This window comes from Pteronotus mesoamericanus, unplaced genomic scaffold (genome assembly GCF_021234165.1).
Source record: "Pteronotus mesoamericanus isolate MK-2021 breed Mesoamerican mustached bat unplaced genomic scaffold, CSHL_Meso_final scaffold_651, whole genome shotgun sequence".
NCBI classification, from domain to species: Eukaryota; Metazoa; Chordata; class Mammalia; order Chiroptera; family Mormoopidae; genus Pteronotus; species Pteronotus mesoamericanus.
This window is the reverse complement of record NW_026555325.1, coordinates 36678518-36698334: the sequence shown is the minus strand read 5'-3', so window position 1 is coordinate 36698334 and position 19817 is coordinate 36678518. Positions and strand designations below refer to the sequence as shown.

Below are 19817 nucleotides of genomic sequence, written 5' to 3'. Positions count from 1 at the left end.
TTGTAATAAAGTTGGCTGTAACTGTGGGTCATAAATCATGGGTTCTGGTACTAAAAAAATTACTAAACATGCCTCCGTTACCACATACTGTCCTCCTTTTAAATACTTTGATTTTACTACAAATCCTCCATTGACTGAGATGAGGGAAACAACACAATGAGCAAATGATTCCTTCCGTCCCAGGCAGCAGCCCCGCCAGCATCTGGGCCTCCCGGAATGATTTCCTGAGGTGTGATGTTATTTATGGCGTGCTTTCTCTATCAAAACGGCAAACAGCATTCCGAGTGACCCCGAGCATTTGCATCATTGCTTCTCTTGCTAATTGATTCATCCCCTGGCAGGGCCTGAGACACGGGCTGTTAGCTGGACACTCTCTCCCAGTTGCAGATCCTGTGGATGAAGGTGCATACTAAGCAAAGATGTTAATAAAATTGTTAAATGTCAAAACCGCAAAACCCACACCCATTCAGAGTCCATCAGCTCTTCAGGAGTGATTCCATAAAATACCGTCTCCTCCCCTTGTCCTTTCCTCAGCCTAAACTTCATAACCTTTGTGAAATAAGGAGATGAAGAACTGTTATTAACAACACTGATGTTTAATTTCTTTCGTAACTTCTTCCTTTCGAATAAGAGTCCAGCACAGAGTGACAAGGAATGTTATCATATGAAGTGCATTTCAGATGTAATAAAGCAGAAAGGAGAGTGTGGCCCCATTGGCGGTTGAAAGAGGGACAAAGCGTGGATCTCTATAGCTCAGTGGCTGCAAAGCAGAAAATGAAGATTGTAAAAACGTCACATAAAGAAAAAATGCACAGTGGATTCGTTTTGCGATGCCCATAATTCAGTAATGCCTTTAAGTAGCTAGAAGAAATATAATAAATGTTTTTCCACAACATTGATCATACTGTATCAGAGGAAATATTAGTGTGCAGGGAGCCATGATTATACTGGTAGTAATTCTCGGTGCAGAAAACTAGTAGAAGATGGGACCCTTTATAGGCCGAACTTTTATTGGCTGCAGTTATTTACCTTTAAGAATATGCCTAATACATTGTCCTATAGCTAAATATTTTTTTGTGAAAATTCAAGCCAGCCCTATCAGTAAATCAGAAATCCTGCCATCATTTTATAGAATTTATATATATATTTTTTCCTGAAGATGCTCTGATGTGTTCCAGAATACAAAACCAGCCAATTGACCATGTAAAAATTCTAGAATGTCTGTAAAACAGAGCCTTCTTCTGTATTCTGAACCCAGATAGGAGCAGACAGGTTTATGGCATGTGATTCCATTCAAAGGCCACGTGTACATATATAACATCACTCTAAAGAAATTAAATGGATTATTAGATTAGATACTACAGTAAAACTGTACCTAAAACTGTAAGCCTAGAAAAGATATGCATGTTGTACAGCTGTTTTTCTTTCATTCTTTTTATGCCCCCTGTCCTGAGACACTGAAGAAAGCTTTGCAAGTCCTGTTTTGTTTTTGTTTTTTCCTTAGGGAGAAAAGAAGGGAACTGATTCCTCACGCTGGCCTCTTGCTTCTTGGACTGGCAGGAGCTGGCAGCGTGATGGCCGTGGCAATCCTGGTGCAGGAGGCCCCGGTACGTCAAGGAAAAGTTCCACTTTCACTCTCGCGGGATCCCAGGGCTTGACTCCAGAAATCATTGCATCAGAGTTCCACGGTGCACAAGATAAGGGCTAGCCCAGCCAGATCCCTGCAGAACAAAAAGGAGAGAAGAGACCTGGGCACCCTCATTTTCCATCTTTTCCCCACAAATCCTTGCTGTGAAAATGACTAAGAGAAGCAAGAATCCAGAAGAGTCTGCAAGTGAAGATATCACGAGAGCAGAGACAGGAGCAAGGCATTTTTTTACTTCAGAATCTGGATAATCCAGTTTGCAGTTCAAAGGCCTTGTAAAAGCAAACGAACCTGGCTAGAGGCTGCAGATTACCTGCTCTGTTTCAGTGCACATCTCCCCTAACTCTCACTGACACACATGGGAAGAATTGCCCGGACTTCCTTGCTGGGACCAACCCCATTTTGTCCTAGCGCTCTTTGCTCTTTGCTTAATGCAAATCCCAGGTCTCATGCACATGTGCTTCTTCATTACAGTTTCTGTGATGTTCTTTCTTCTCCACCCTTAGGGCACGCGGAAGGTATATTAGCTAAAGGGCATTTGGAGCTTTTCGTGGAGTTCTGTCTTGATTTTAGTACCTTTTTATAGAGTTGGGTAGATGTTTTGTTTGATTACCCCTCCTCCTCCAACAAGGAGGAAGTGAAAGAGGGTCCCTTTAAGTTCTTATTGGGAATTTTAAAGAGGTGGGCAGTTGAAGAGAAAATCCCCCAAAATGAGGGAGTCTAAGATTATGAAACAGCTAACCATAAGGTGACAGTTTCTCTGAAGGGGTGCCACGTGGGAAGTTGGTAAGTGGTCACCTGATGTGCTCAGCACAAACATGGACATAAATAACTTACAGGCTGAGGTGACCTAGCAGGCTTCTTTGGAGAGATCTTCCAAACACGGGGGAGGGAGGCACTTTTTAAGCATCTTGTTACAAGTGACACTGTTCTAGGTTCTTCAAGGTAGCAGCAGCTGTTCTCAGAATTTTTTTTTTAAAGAACTTTTTAAAAACCAGTTAATTGCCTGGCAGTTTTTGGAAGAGTGCAATTTAAAACAAAACAAAAGAAAATTGGGAGGCCGATATCTCTTTGAATTTCTTCTTTAGATAGATTATCACGTTAATGAGTAATTTTTAAGGATCAATGAGTAGCCCTGTTATTCTCTCCTTCCTCCTTCTTCCTTTCTTTTCTGTTTCTTTCCTCCTCTCCTTTAGTTTTCTTTGTTTTTTCTGCTCTTTTCCGCCTTCTTTCTCTTCTTCTTCAATGACTTGGAACAAAATCGTGATGAACTTAAAGCAATTCCATAACACTGAAAATGTTCAGGGTCACAGATGCCTTCCCTGGAGTATTTAACGGTGGAGTCAAACGCAGCTTCTGTTTTTGCTGTGTATGCAGTATGCACGCAGTTTCATTTATGCTTGCAAAAGTATCTAAGCTGAGGAGGGTCAGAGAAGCCCTTGGAGAGTAGACCCACTATAATTTTAGTAAAATTTAAAAAAACCCATCAAAATAACAATAACAGAACAATAGACTTTGGAAACAACTTAGTAAATAAACAGAGTGAATTTTGCTTTACTTAGCATTCAGCTTGAATTATTGACCTACATTGTGGTCAGAGAAGGAATGTAGACAACATTTGATAATACAGAAGCTTTGATTACAGTATATAAAACTCGTATTTTAAAATGAGATACACTTGTAATTGTTGCTGCGACCGCTGGATGTCACTGTTGCATACGACTGACAGTAAACATTTCCCACTTAGGCAATCTGAAGCTGGTATTTTAAGGGCTGTCAGGCTACCTCCTTGGCGCTCTACCTTTGGATTGAGCACATGCTGTATCCTGTCTTCTCCATTCAGTGCCGTCAGCCCAATCCTCAATTATGGCACTCTACTGGGGATTCTTCTAGTGTAGACAGTATGAGATCCCCCAAACACAATTATCTTCTTCACTGTACTTAAAAGGCGTTTGGTACTTTTATGATAGTTCCCAACATTTTACATTAGTTATTAATAGCACATTCTGGATACCAAATTGAGTGAAGTAAAAACATAACCATAACATACCCTGGATTTATAAAGTGCCTTTTCCCCCCTCAAAGATATGAAAACAGTTTTCATATCTATTTTCTGATCTGTCTTTCCAGCATCCCTTTGGGGGGTTACCTGCTTTAATGCTTTTATGAGTCAAAGTTGACCTGTGAAATAAATTGAATGAAGTAATTATTTGCACTGGCATCCCAGGAGTAAAGCAAAAGCAAACATTGAAAATGTGTTCCAGACAGCCAATTCTAGTTTGCAAAAGTAACTCATTGAAATTTTGGTAGTTCTGGTTGTTGTTGTTGTTGTTTTTCAGTTACCTTTATAATCCCTTAATTCATGGACACTTTAACTCTTCTTTTAAAAGAAGTTCATCTTTAAAAAATCTGGGCCATCTTGTGCAGCTGACATTATGCAAACATTAGATCTGGAGACTTTTCCAACCTGAAAAAGCTTGGCCCAGTAGGAATGTTAGACTAGAGCATCACCAGTGAAAAGAAATGGGAAAACCAATTAGAACAGTAGCAAGCTTCTTCTATAGTTAGAAATGACCATGAGCTTCAATTTAGCTGTCTAGTTTAGTCTCTTGCTCTTTCCTAAAATCTTGGAGTTGTTTTCTTTAACTTCCTCCCATGCCTTTGCATTGGGGAAGCCAGAGCTGTTCTTGGAGAACTATTGGCCTAGATTTCAGGGGGAAGGGGTGGGGAGGTCTCTCTGTTCTAGTGAATTATCAGAGAGCTGTGTTGCCTGCCATCTACAGATGCTTTGATCCAAATTTCAGTCATTGTTTCCACATTTAGGGGCTGGAATGAACATCAAAGAAGTGGTGTACGGAATTTACTGAATGCCAAAGAAGTACAATAACATACAGAGGATATAAGCAAATCCCAGTGGCAAAATTTGCTGCCAATTCTTGCACATAATAGAGGTCCTAAAGTGACAGTCTATCTTTGACAAATGCATAATGATATCAATGCCAAGGGAAGGAACTAGCATACTGAAAAGTGAATAAAAGAGTTGGGAACAATTCAGTGGACTCACATATTTCCTTAGTGTGTTTTTACACAGCAAGGAAAGCAGATGACACAAATGCATTAGGTAATCGTTGGACAGGGCTGCAAGCTCACCAGCAGTTTTAACCCGACCTGGTTCTTTCAGAATCCGGCTCTAAAGATGAAAATAAAATGTGATTAGAAATCATTCGTCTTCTGGAAGGATGGTGGGGGGAAGGAACAAGTAAAGTGAAAATAGCTTTCTTGTTCTGTCTCAGATAGTTCCAGATTTTAAAGCCCATATGTTGTTTGCTGTAACTTTTTCGCCTCCCAGGGCCGATGCTTTCCAAATGCTTCAGCTTGTGCACTGCACCCAGTAGTCCAGGAAGTTAGAGCTCATTTGTATCCACAGCCTTGGTTCAAATAGGGATTAATTTTGGTTAATTTCAGTGGGTGCACGTAAAGTAAAATGCACAGAACTGAAACCGCGGAACTCAGGCCATTGTGTGATCCTCTAAAAACCTACTTTTTAAGCTCCTTTAAGTTTTATTTTTGAAATAAAAACAATAAAATAACTGTAAAAAGTTTCCAAAAGTGTTGACATTATGAGCAATTGCTAACCAAGGCTGTTCCCAAAATGATTACACAAATTTGGATATCATTCTAGAAGAGCTAACGGTCCTGCAGGGCCAGCTAGGACTATTTCGTTCAGAAGGTGATTTGAGAAGGGTCCTGTGGAAATTGGCTCTTGCCTGCAGGACCAGGAATGCTGCTGTCACCAGGGCCGGCATTGGAGGGCAAAGGCTGGTTCTTGCCCTGACGCTGCCATCTTTTTCCTATGGAGATGAGTGGGTGAGGGCTTCTGCAGGCTGTTTTAAAGAACCAGACCAGGTGTGGGTGTGCAGAGAGAGGTCTCCAAATTCCACAGTACATGGAAATCCCCGGCAGGGTTCACAAGCACAGCCTGGTAATGAATCAAATACAAGCAAGACCAAGATATATGTGTTTATTCGAAACCCTCTTTGGCTGAGCCAGAAACTGTGCCAGCTTCAAGTAGAGCCAGCATCCCTGTCCTTTGCATTTGGCAATCAAAGCTGATTTGCTTATATACACCAAAACCATTTCCAATTTAGGCCCCAGAGTTCTTAAAAAATTTCTTCTATAGCCTTGTACTGCATAGTGATAGAGTTCATGGAAGTATCCTGCTCTGTTTATTGTGTATTGTTAAGTAAATGCAGGGGTTTTCATGATCTCAAACTCCATAATGAAATGACTGAGTGCCCAGCAACATTAGAAAATGGACAAACAAGTATTCAACTGGCTGGATGAACCATGGCTTTCTGGCATTAAGTGTAATATTTATGAGTTAATTTAATCATAGAAGAAAATATTGAGTAGGTGACTGAGTAAAATGATGACTGTGTATTATGTTTTTGCCATGCAGCTGGATAAACATATTCAACGACAGACCTTGGCAAGAACTGCAAAGATGCTCTTGACAATGCTATGAATAAATATTAGGTGCTGCCTAGAATTCACTGTATTTGGGGTCTTGAGTAAAGCCAGATGAGTTTTAGCTGGAAAATGTAGAAGAAACCATGTATGCACATTGGGATTATGTAAACATTGGAGTCTTTTTCTGCTGCCTAAGAATTGCTCTAATGTTCATTTTCATCTACATCACTGACAGAATTTTTTTTTTTACTCCTTATCTTTGCACTTCTAGGAGTATACTTTAGCATTAAGAACCAGCTTTTGGATTGTTCATGGTCAGTTTTTAAACACCATGGACTTGAAGAGAAAAGAAACATCAAGGAGATCAGTAATACCAAGTCTTTTAAAGAAGCATTTGTATCCAGTGCAAGAGAACCAACATGCAATGGAGTATTGCAGAAATATGCCATTGTGACTCCTTTCCCGGCAAAACTGTCATTCTACCAATAAAGTAAATATCTTTTTTTCCAGCTTTATTAAGATATAATTGGCACATACTGTTGTGTAAGTTTAAGGTGTTTAAGTGTTGATTTGATACACTTATATATTGGGAAGTGATGATCACTATAGCGTTAGCTAACATCCCCATCACTTCATATAATTTCCATTTCATTTTTGTGTTGAGAACATTTAAGATTCTACTCTCTTTAGCAACTTTCAAGTATATAATACAGTATTGTTAACTATAATCACCATGCTGAAGACTAGATCTCCAAATTTACACACCTTATTACTGAAAGTTAGCACTCTGACCAACAGTTACCCATTCCTCCCCTACCCCGATCTCCTGGCAACCACCATTCTATTCTGTTTCTATTAGTTTGTCCTTTTTTCAGATACTACGGACAAGTGATGCCACGCAGTATTTGACTTTCTCTGACATATCTCACTTAGCATAATGCCCATCCATGTTGCTGCAAATGGAATTCTCTTCTTTTTCTTGGCTGAATAATATTGATACACACACTCACACCTCATCTTCTTCCTCCATTCATTATTTGATGAACACTTAGGTTGTTTCTATGTCTTGGATATTGTGAATAATGCTACAATGGACATGACAGTGCATATATCTCTTTGAGATCCTGTTTTCATTACCTTTGGACAGATACATACTGAGAAGTGGGGATGCCAGATTATATGGTAGTTTTAGTTTAAATTTTTTGAGAAACCTCTACATTGTTTTTTATACTGGCTGTATCCATTTACATTTCCACTAACAATACACAAAGATTCCCTTTTTTTATACACCCATGCAAACACTTACCTCTTGTCTTTCTGATAATAGCCATTATAAAAGATGTGAGGTGATATTTCATTGTGGTTTTAATTTGCATTTCATTCATGACTTTGATGTTAAACATCTTTTCTTGTACCTGTTGTTCATTTATATGTCTTCTTTGGAAAAATGTCTATTCGGGTCCTCTGCCCACTTTTCATTAAGTTTTTGTTTTTCGGTTGGTTTTGTTTTGTTTTTTTTTTTTTTTTGCTGTTGAGTTAAATGAGTTCTTTATTTATTTTGGTATTAACCTTTTACCAAATATATGATTTACAAACATTCTCTCTCATTCCATAAGTTGCCATTTCATTTTGTTTCTTTAGCTGTGCAGAAGCTTTTTAGTTTGATGTAGTACTGCTATTAATTTTTGTATCTGTGCTTCTTTTGACATCACATCCAAATAATCATTGCCAAGACCAATGTGAAGATTTTCCTCTATGCTTTTTTCAGGAGTTTCATATCTTATGTTTAAGTATTTAATCCATTCTGAATTAATATTTGTATATGCTATAAAACAGGTCCCAATTTCATTCTTCTGCATGTGGTTATCCAATTTTCCCAACACTATTTGTTAAAGGGACTATCCTTCTCCTACTATGTGTTTTTGACCCCCTTGTCAAAACACAAGGGAGCCAAAACACAACATGGTATGTAAGGGCTTATATCTGGGCTTCTATTCCATTCCATGCATCTGTATCTGCTTTTATGGCAGAACCATACTGTTTTGATTACTGTAGCTTTGTCATATATCAATAGTTTGAAATCTGGAAGTGCGACACCTCTAACTTTGATCTTTTCAACATTGCTTTGGTTATTCAGGATCTTTTGTGGTTCTGCATGAATATTAAGATTTTAAAAATTTCCTGAAAAAGGCCAATGGAATTTTATAGGGATTGCATTGAATCTAAAGATGGATTTGGTGGTATGAACATTGCCTCTTGTAGGGCGCATATAGTTGGGTCTTGTTTTTTGTAACTTTTCCTGCTACTTTATATCTTTTGATTGGAAAATTTTAATTTATTTACATTAGAGTAATTGTTGACAGTAATTATTGATAATGACTTACTAATGTCATCCTATTGTTTTCTTACTGCTTAGTAGTTACATTGTTCTTCCCCTCTTGCTGCCTTCCTTTGTGAACTGATAATTTTTTGTAGTGATATGTTTTGATTCCCTTCTCTTTATCTTTTGTTAATCTACTGTAAGTTTTTGCTTTGTGATTACCATGAGGCTTATAAAAACATCTTACAGATATAAATCTATTTTTATTCTGTAAGATTTTATTCTGTAACAATTTAACTTCAGTTGCATACAAAAACTCTCCTTTTACTCCATTCACCCTCCCATTTATGTTTTTGATGTCACAATTTTTATATTGTGTATTCCTTAACAAGCTATTATAGTAATAGTTATTTTTAATATCTTTGTCCTTCAAGAAAATTCTTCCTAGGGTTTTCACTTCTGATTTTCTGGAGAACATACTTTGTCTTTAGAATAACAACAACAGAGAAGAAGAACTGTAGTCTCTGGGCCAGAGTGTATGTGCCACAGTGTTCTGCTCAATCATTGAATTTCCTAGATTGCTTTTTATTGCGTTATCCTAGCATTTAGACATGAAGACAGAATGCATCAGAGAACTTAGCAGGCACTTCTGGGAAAAAACACCTATGTTGGCTTGGGTACTCTGGTTTCTGGTCTCAGTTGTATGACCCTGGAAAAGTCAATTAGCTTCTCTGTACCTCAGTTTTCAATCTATGAAATTATAATTGGTTTGCCTTTCTGTAACAATCTTTAAGATTGTAAGAGGAAAACTAGATAATTTATCTAAAACTTTAGTTTCTGTTGTTATTGAACCACAATACATTCAATTTAAAATCTGCTTTGTTCCAGAAAGGAACCCAGCTGCTCTTAGAGAAGTTAAAATGCAAATTTAAGATATTACTTTGATTAAAACTAATACTACTTAATATATCCAAACAGATATGCTGACTCACAAGCTTAATTTTTTCTTATTTTCATTTGATGAAACCTCTCAAAATATTATTTTTGAAAGGAAATGTAGCTCTCCTCCCAGCTACTCTGTCCTCTTAGTATCATTATTAAGTAGATATATTCCATTTTAATATGCATTTAACAAATAAATGTTAGGCTTGGCAGTGCAGCTGGAAGTAGCAAAAGGAGTGTTTTGTAGGTAATAGCTATGAGTTGGTGGTGGTTTAGATTTGGGAAGGTGGTAGAGAACAAGGTGCTGAAGATAATTCCCAATCTTCTACAGAAGATGGGAGAAGAAAAAGATTTGGAGTCATTATGAGAAATTCAGTTTTAAATATATTAAATATGAAATGCCTTGAAACACTGAAAGGAAAAAAAATCCAGGAAAAGACCATACAGGCAGTTATGCTGGTAAAAGGGCACTGGCATCAAAGGCAAATGACTTTAGTTAAGATCCTAGCTCTGCTTCAACATGTATAAACATGTGAGCAAGGACTTATTGTTTCTGAGTCTTGGTTTCCTCATTTGTGAAATAAAGATATTAATATTTATCTCTCCCCCTTTTTAGGAAGGTAAAATGATAATTTTTTGAAGGAACTTCAAAATAGTTGCATTTTATAAGGAACTACTCTGCTTCTCATTATTATAAGGACATAAGAAATAACACACACAAACAAGTTGGGAGTCTCTTTCCTGGAAACATTCCTACTAAGTAACAGATGTCCTTCCCTTGTCTTTTCACTAACTCAACTTGTGCCTTTGATAAGTTGCTTTGGCTTCCTCTCCTTCCATGGTTCTCCACCTTCAAGAGGAGGCCCACTACCATGACCTCATCTGAAAGGACATGAAGAGTTAATGTGGAGAACACTCTCTTGAGATTCATGGCTAATTAGGGGTAGACATCATGGTTCTGGAATGTTGACAGCTTCCAACGAATACTAATTGACTGAGCTATAGCACTAACACTTTTTTACTAGGTTTTAAATTGGTAGGAAGGAGAAGAGATTTTAGTCATTCGGGAGAAAACATCTTCCTGTCTGCTCATGTGAGTCTGGAACCATCTGCTACCCCCACAGAGCTGAGTTCCCACTTGTCCCCAGAACCTGAAGAAGGACAAAGACTGCAGAAAGATGTGGGAGGAGTTAATCCCCACCCCCAACGCATTTGTGTTTTCCCTGGACTGAGCTTCTTAATCCCGTCCTACAATGATATACTAAAAATCTGTGTGTGATTAACTTTTTTTTGACAACTGCAAAGCCAAGAAGGGAAATGGGCTGCCAATGGCAGTGGAGTAGCTCTGGTTGTTGCAGAGATCATGAGACAGGGCAGAAAGCAGCTGACCTTACACAGAATCTAAGGAAGGTTGTTAGAGGACGAAGGCAAATAGACTCTGTTAAATACAGACTTCATAAAATTTGAACATTTAGTAAACCCCGACACTGAGGCAAGGAGCACAGAAATATCTGAAAATGCTCTCCAGTCTTATGATCTGTTTGGGCGGAGGAAACTAGAAGGCCAAAGACTTGGTCTTGGATAGTGCCTCTATGCTGTGAAGCAAGTTTTGTTGTGTTGTTGTCTTTGTTTCTTACATATTTTTAAATCTCTGTTTCATGCACAGAATTTCCAAATGCAACAACAGAAAATGAAAGCATAATTCAAATTATCACCATATTTTCCAAAATGGAATACCATTTCTGTATTAAAATTTTTTTCAGCTGGGCTCTGTGACCAAATCTGAACACAAAACTCTTATGTCCTGGGTACTATATTTCTGGTTTTTAATTATTGTCTCTGATATATTTGGCATGATATCTTGAAAGACCCAAATAAGGGGTCAATTGTTAGCAAATTTTTGCGCCTGCACAAGGAGTCATTGTAAGCAGACTTGATTCTACACTTCCCTGTGCACATGTGTAGGTGTGAATATACGTCACTCCAAAGAGAGTGAAACCATTTAGCATGTTGTATATATAAAGCATTTAAGACAGTATCTGCATCATAATAAATCCTATGTAAGTCTTAGTGGCTGCTGCTTCTCCTACTACTATTGAAAAGCCTAAAGGTTGTGCTGTGACCAGGGGTCAGCTGGCCTGGTTTCATTAGATCTACCAAACCCCTGCATGGATGTAACATGTGTGCAGTGGTTTAGATATTTGCTTCTCACTATGAGTGACCCTTTAACCCTTTGGGATGGCCATCTTTGCAGGTCCACATTTTTGCCATTGGGTGTCCCTTGGGAACTATCAGAGTGTCAGGCGAAGCCCTGAGATATAAGATGCATGGGAGCCATCACTCTAAAGCAGTGCTTCTCAAACTCTCTGTGGTGAAGGACTGATTCTTATTTGCACTCTGCCACAGCTTGATACTTTGTAAAGTGCAGTAAAAATAACTTAAAATGGAATAAAAAGTAATGCACACAAAATTCAAGTCCCATTGTTAAAATTAGATTCAACAGACAAAGTTGGGGGCAACAGACGAGAACATAGGCCTCCACATGGCTCTCAACAGTTCTAAATGCTCCCTCTCAATTCTTTGCTTGTCTCATCTCTGAACAGTAACCAATGGATTACGGATGGTGGGCATCACTTTAAGCAGCAGAGTTATAAGGGACAGCCCTTATAACTGTGAGGAACCCTGACAGCCTGCCATTTGCACACTATTTTCCTTCCAAAGAGCTGAAAGGGCTCTCATCAAAGCTGAGGACACTACAGATCAGCTTAAGGTAGTCGAACCATTGGTGTGAAGCTGGTGAAAAGCTGGCACATGGTTGGGGGGACTGAAAGGTCACCAGGGAAAGCTACTTTGTGCTGGGTGCTGGCTATCCCCTCAGTCGGGAATTTACATGCAGCTAAGCAGTAGGCAGTTTCGGGCAATGAACAGGTGTGCAAACAGTCTGTGATAGGCAGGTTTATGGCAAATAAACACACTGTATGATATACTGTAATCAACTACATAAACAACTTTAAAATTGTCTATACTTCATATTTCCAGCATTTGGTTTTGTTAATCATATGTCTTCCTGACAGCAATTAAATAACCTTGAGAGAAAATGTACACCTGCTGTCTCCCCTGGGGAAACTACATCTCTTTTGTGAATGACATAAGTTCTCCATAAAACATAACTGAAGATAGGAGAATTGAATTTGGAGATATATCTCCATTGTCTTTTGTTTTATCTCTCCTTGAATTGGAGTGCAGGTTTTAATACAGCTAATCTTTTTCTGGATTCCTACTCTGATATTCTTTTCAAACCAAAATATTTCCTTGAGGGGCACATTTGCTACGACAGATAAAGGAGGTTGTGATGGGTATCACAAAGGTCGGGGAGCTCCCACACCTGCCTCACGTGGCCTGTGCTCTCAGCCTCCCCAACTTGTCACCCCAGTGCCCTAAATTCATTCATTCTGATTTATATGGCAGATCTCACTCACTTTCATGAACACCACAGTGGTTCTTAAACAAAACATGACAAAATGTTTGCTTTGAAAACAAGGTCCCTTTGTTAGAACGGTGAATTAAGAGTCTGTTTTAATTGACAGGTGTTGTGAGAAAGTTGGAGTAGCCAAGTGCACTGCTACCGTCCCCACCGCTGCCTGGACTTACTGAGTCTTCTATAGGCGAAGTTTATGGTGATAGTGCACTGGGGTGTGTGGTCAGTTCTCGCCTGGGGCAGCCAGTATTTCTAGTGGCATCGGAAGTGTGAGCAGCTGCTCTGCTATCAGTGCTTTGTTCATGACAACTGAGCACCTGGCTTCTACCATGCGAACCTCTCCCACCCTAATGAATGGGTTGATTGTGGGACCAGGATGTAGTCCCGACAACAGTTGTCTTAGAACTGGAACTCTGAGGAGCTTAAGTCTCATTGTGATTCAGTTGGTGAGTTGGGAACAACTTTCTGGAAGAGGAACATACATTATGAACTCTAGCACTCACTTTTAGAATGGTTCCATTTACTCTACTTCCTTGATAAGAAATACAGATTCAAAATACAGCATTTTGTCACTCTAGAAAACAATGCCAGAGCTATATGACCCTGTTAACAGGTACAACCTGTTTGGTCTCATGAACAGTGGGGAGGTCCTGCAACTTATTGGAACTCTCCAAGTTTTCTTTGTTGGCTCTGCAATGATAGCCCTGTCAAGGATGTGGTGGTAGTAAATGATGGCTAGGGATGGAAGAGTTCCTGTTTCCATGGAGGATACTACAGCTATAGAGATAAATTCAAGCCAAGGAGGTTGCTAGATCACAGTGGGAGATGTGCATCACCACCGACCAGTCATCTGGGGCTGTCGTGGGGACAAGTTCGTGTCTGATGTTGAAGTGAATCTGATATCATTTTGGTTCTGGTTCAGATAGTAAGTTTGGGAGAAAACTATGTTCTCAACATTGGACCAGTTAAAAATAGACGGACTGTTCCCATCTTCCAAGAATGCTTTCTTGCTCTTGATAAGTGACTGAGCATCAGTGAGGAGGCTTTCTACGCATATAAACCACGGAGTGTGCTGTTGGAAAAGAACACGTCTCTATAGTATACTGTAAAAGGATCAAGGCTTTTAAAGCTTCAAGCCCCATAACTTCCTCAGCTACAAAGGTAAGGATGCTGGGAATCCAAGAAAACCTGAAGTGGTCCACAGATCTGGATAAAGGTTTCCTCATTCCCCTTCCCCAGTTACTGCCCTCTCAGTTGAGTTTGCTTGGACTATAAAGTTGACAGGAGTGGAGTGATCACTGGAGTTCAAGAGGAAAGGAACACTGACTGTTGTATGCTGCTTTTATTTTCCTCGTACAGTACCATTATAGTAAATTAACTGTTTTTCCCCACCCAGCAATGGCAGAGATGGCTTTTCCATCACATTTAAATTGAAGGAACTGAATGCATTACACCAATGTCTCAATAGACCAAGCATTTGAGTTCCATTGCTAGTATACCTCTCTCTGGTCAGCAAAAGGAGGGACTGAACAATTAGGCTGAGTTCATCCATTCCCACCATTGGAAATTATCTACAATGGAAACTTCCCTCCATTCTTTGTGTTTGATAAACCTACTTGCTTACTCAATGACTATAGTTAAAGAATAACCCAAGTTACCCTGTTGCCTATTGGAGGAAGTGGAGAGAATTTGGCAAGCTCAACTACATACTATTTATTTAGCATCAATTGTCACCAACCCTCTCCCCTCCTACTCCCACTCCTACCCTCAAGTGCAGGAGAACTTGGAGGGAAAGGAAAAATCTTTCTAGGCTGCCAATGGTCAACTCTTCAGAAGTTTCCAAAGCAAACCAAGAGCTCTGAAATTCAGTCTGTTTACAGTGACACTTATTAAGAAAATGAATGTGATTCTACACTGCCTTTTAAAATGTGATCAAATAAGTGTTTGCACATTATGAAAAATTTGTAGGTCTTCATATTATCTCTCTTTGTTTCTTCTTGCAACTTGTTTTTTTGGTGGTGTTTGTTGTTGTTATGCTGAAGAAACTGGCCATCTGTCCTGAGGTTTTCAATACTTTGGATTTTGCTGATTGTGTCTCTGTGATGTTTTTTAATGTGTTCCTCTGCTACTGTAAGCTGTAAATTAGTAGTTAGATCTACAGGTTTGATAAGATTCAGGTTCAATTAGTTTGGCAAGAATATTTCATACGTCGTGTTTTGCAGTTCTATTGGGAGGTACATAATGCTTGATTATCTGTCTTGGTGATGTGAGCAGTCATTGGTGGTCATTGCTCAGATCCATTAATTCATCATGAGGTGGCAAAATGATGATATCCTAATTCTGTCATTCTTTATTCATTTATTAGCTGGAAAAATTCTATAAAGAGAAACTTTCCTTTGACTCCTTGGTTACTCTGAGATCAGTTTTTTCAACACAATAAATTGATTCTCTGGCATTCTCTAAAAGTGATTAATGAGTTTAGTTTTTGTTATCATACTGAACTTACAGATTTAAATATACTTGATATGTTTTAATTCATTGCATTTATCATCCTACTGATGCTCAAATTATCTTATTTTGGCCAGTTGGATCCTCTTCAAGCTGGTACCCAAACTCTTTGGATAGACCCTAGTAGTTTTTCACAGCTTCCTTGATACCTCAAATGACAAGAATTCAAGACTCCTTTAATAAACTTCCTGTCTCAGACCTAAAATAACCATTTTTCTAAGAGGCATGGTAGGGTTTTTTTGTTGTTTGTTTATTTTGTGGAAAATTGTGTTTATATTCACAATCAGGGTTTCAGGACTGTTCACTGCTATTGGGTTAGTCATTGTTTCCAGGCCTTTCAATGGATAGAACTAGAAAATGCATGACTTTTAAGCATAAAATATATTGTAAATTAGTATTTATACCTCAGATTTATTTTAAGAACTACAGGATTTTTACTTAATCTCACTGATCTTACATTTGTGCCTGCTATCACCAAGGCTGAAAACCTCAGTTCTCAATTATATATAAGGAGAGAAATAAATAAGTATATCCATTTTCCTCCATCCCACACTACATATACAGCAGTTTCAGAGCATCAATATCAATACTACCATAATATGATTACTGAATCAAACAGATGCAAACCAAAACCAGTAAGAAGATATAATGGAAGAAAAGACTGCATGTCTGATAGCTAAAAATTAAACAGGGACCTCTGGTCATGATGGCAGTATAGGTGCTTGTCTTTTTCATAAAACCACATCAAAATTACAACTAAAATATAGAAAACCATCACTCAGAGCTGTTAGAAATCAAGTTGAGTGGAAGTCTGACAACTAGGGAATTAAAGAAACCACATCATCCGGATTGGTAGGTGGGGCACAGACATGGAATGGACTGGTCTCCCCACCCATGTGTGGTAGATAAAAATTTGGGAGAGATATCTCAGGAGTGAGGAGTCCCAGCCCCTCACCAGGCTCCCCAGCTCAGGGTTCCAGTGCCAGGAAGAAAAGTCCCCATAACTCCTGGATGCAAAAACCAGCAGGGATTGAGTTGGTTGAAGAAATTCTGGAGCCCCAAGCAGTTCCTTTTAAAGAACACAGATGAACTCACCTACTCAGATTCACTCCCTCTGAGCTTCAGCACTGGGGTAGCAGCTTGAAAGGCACCAGTGGCATACAGGGAGGAACTGAAGTGTCTGACATCAAGGCAAGTGGAGGCCATTGTCTTTTTTCTAAACCTTCCTCTCACAGAGTTTACAGGATAGTGCCATATCTGAGACTCCATTAACCTGGCTAACACCATTTGACCTGCCTTGGAGATTCCCAGAGACTCCACCTCACCCAATTTAAGGGCCCACCCAAGCTGCTTTTCCATATGAATGGCTGGTCTTGGCTCACGCTTCACAACTTCCTAAATCCTATCAGACAAGCAACAGCTGGCCTCAGTGAGCCCCAGGCCTGGAAACTAGTAGCAGCCAGCCAAGATTCCTAGCTTAGCTTTGCCTGGGAATCTCCAAGACTAGCACAAGTAGCAGCCGTCTCAGGTTGCTTTATGGCTCAAGTAGGGTGGCCCTGGGCAAAACACAGGTGGGGGTTGACCTTGGCCTGCACCACATGGGAAAAACCCAGGGCCAGTGCACCCAGTGGACAACTACAGACCATGTTGGAACACTATCACCCCACCCCTGCAGAGCTGATCCTCCGCAGAGGGTGGAGCTTGGTAGTCAGTAGTCACAGCCAGTTCTTACAGCTGACTGTCCTGGGTAAATCCCTTCCATTGATCTGACAATAGCAACCAAGACTCATCTGCAAGAGGAGGGTGTACTCAGCCCATACACAGGATGCACCTAAAGTACCCGGCTTAGGTCATAGGGGAGGCTGTGCCATTGGATCCTACATGATACCTACTACATTAGGCTCTACTACCAAGACATGGAGTCAAAGCACCTCTACCTAATACATAGAAACAAACACAGGAAGGCTGCCAAAATGAGGAGACAAAGAAACATGGCCCAAATGGAAAAACAGATTAAAACTCCAAAAAAAGAGCTAAATGAAGCGGAGATAAGCAATCTATCAGATGCAGAGTTCACAACACTGGTTATAAAGATGTTCAAGGAACTTAGTGAGGACCTCAACAACATAAAAAAGATCCAGTCAGAAATGAAGGATACACTAATTGAAATAAAGAACAATTTACATGGAAACAACAGTAGAGTGAATGAAGCCAAGAATCAAATCAAAGATTTGGAACATAAAGAAGTAAAAAACAATCAATCAGAACAACAAAAAGAAAAAAGAATTTTAAAAAATGAGGCTAGAATAAGCAGCCTCTGGGACAACTTCAAGAAGTCCTACATTCTCATCATGGTGCCAGAAGGAGAAGAGAAAGAGCAAGAAATTGGAAACATATTTGAAAAAATAATGAAAGAAAGCATCTCTAATTTGGTGAAGAAAATAGACATGCAAATCCAGGAAGCACAGAGAATCCCAAACAAGATGGATGCAAGAAGCCCACTCCAAGACACATCATAATTATAATGCCAAAGGTTAAAGATAAAGAGAGAATCTTAAAAGCAGCAAGAGAAAAGAAGTTAGCTACCTACAAGGTAACTAAGACTGTCAGCTGATTTCTCAAAAGAAATTTTCAGGCTAGAAGGGACTGGCAAGAAATATTCAAAGTCATGAAAAGCAAGGACCTACCGTCAAGATTGCTCTACCCAGTGAAGCTATCATTTAGAATCAAAAAGCAGATAAAGAGCTTCCCAGACAAGGAAAAACTAAAGGAGTTCATCATCACCAAACCATTATTATATGAAATGTTAAAGGACTTATTTAAGAAAAAGAAGATCAAAACAATGAACAATAAAATGGCAAAAAATACAAATCTATCAACAATTGAATCTAAAAAACAAACTAAGAAAACAAGAACAGAGATAGAATCATAGGCATTGAGAGCATTTTGATGGTTGCCAGATGGGAAGGTGGTAGAGGGAATGGCTGAAGAGGTGAGGGGATTAATAAGTGCAAATAGGTAGTTACACAATAGCCAAGGGAATGTAAAGTACAGTACAGGAAATGGAGTAGCCAAAGAACTTAGATACATGACCCATGGACATGAACAATGGTGGGGGGACTGCCTGAGGGGGTAGGGGGTTCTAGGTGGAGGGGTGCAAAGGGGGAAAATCAGGACAACTCTAACAAAATAATCAATAAAATATAATTTAAAAAATTAAATAAAATATCTCATGGTAAATTTAACAAGAAATGTTCAAAATTGATATAAGGAAAGTAAACACTCAAGAAGATATAAAATTAGACTTAAACATTTGGAAAAGTGAACTATGTTCATAGAAAAACTCACCATAGAGATCTTAATTCTCCCTGTGTGTATTTAAACACTTAATGCAATTCCAGTAAAAATATGATCAGGTTTTTTAATACAGCTAGATAAATGAACTATATAGTGTGGAATAATAAACATGGAAGATAGCCAGGACACCCTTCAAAAAACAAGAGAAATGGTGCAATATTAAAACATATCCTAAAAGCCTATAATTAAAAGTTTGACATTAATACATGAACAGACAAATGAAAAAAGTAGAAAATTCAGAAATAGATCTAATTACATATTAAAATGTCATGTGTGATAAAAGTGGCATTCCTAAATAGTGGAGGAAAGATTGGCTTTTTAGTAAGTGGTATTAGGATAACTGGGTAGCCATATACAAAGAGATATAATTGAAGCCATTTGTTGTACCATATACCAGGATAAATTTTTAAATCAATGGGAAATTTACATCTAAAAGATAACATAAAATGTTAAGGAAAGAATCTAGGTGAATTTCTCTATAACCTGGCATAGGGATGACTCTCTAATTTAGAACTTAAAATCCAAAAGTAGTAAGTCAAAGGATTTACATATACAATTACATGAAAACAAATGCTTTGCATTTAATTCATATAAGTTACATCAGTCCCATTTTGCAGATAAGAAAACTGAGACTCAGAAATTAAACATTTTGCAGAAGTTTATATAGTTACTAAATGGCAGACATGGAGTTTGAACATAAGGAAATTGTACCTCATTACAAACCGAGCTACCTAGACTTCTGTTCACTCTGAGCACACTGAGAAAGTCAGAAAATAAACATTTTCCAGATCCCACTGACCATCCGGGAATAAAATTATATTGATATTTTAAGGCCAGTCCCATTGGTTTGAATCAGACTTCATGTTGAGTTGCAGAAGAGCTTTAAAAGATACAGGAGTCTAGGGAGAAAGAGAGACTTGGATGCATTTTGAGGATAAAACTTAAACATAGTATTACACTTAACATGGAAATTTACACTTCTTAGTTTGTATTTTTGATCAGAAACTCTGTTATATTACTGCAGCCCTCTGTCTCATCCTTCCTCATATCTCTATGCAGTGAAACACCATATCAACCCTAAAAATTCTGTTTTAACT

The 19817-nt window shown here is 38.7% G+C and overlaps 1 pseudogene; it reads left to right on the top strand.

Moving 5' to 3' along the window:
* The first annotated feature begins 1574 nt into the window (after nt 1-1574).
* Nucleotides 1575-14150, top strand: LOC129061908 (tissue alpha-L-fucosidase-like; annotated as a pseudogene).
* Nucleotides 14151-19817: the final 5667 nt, after the last annotated feature.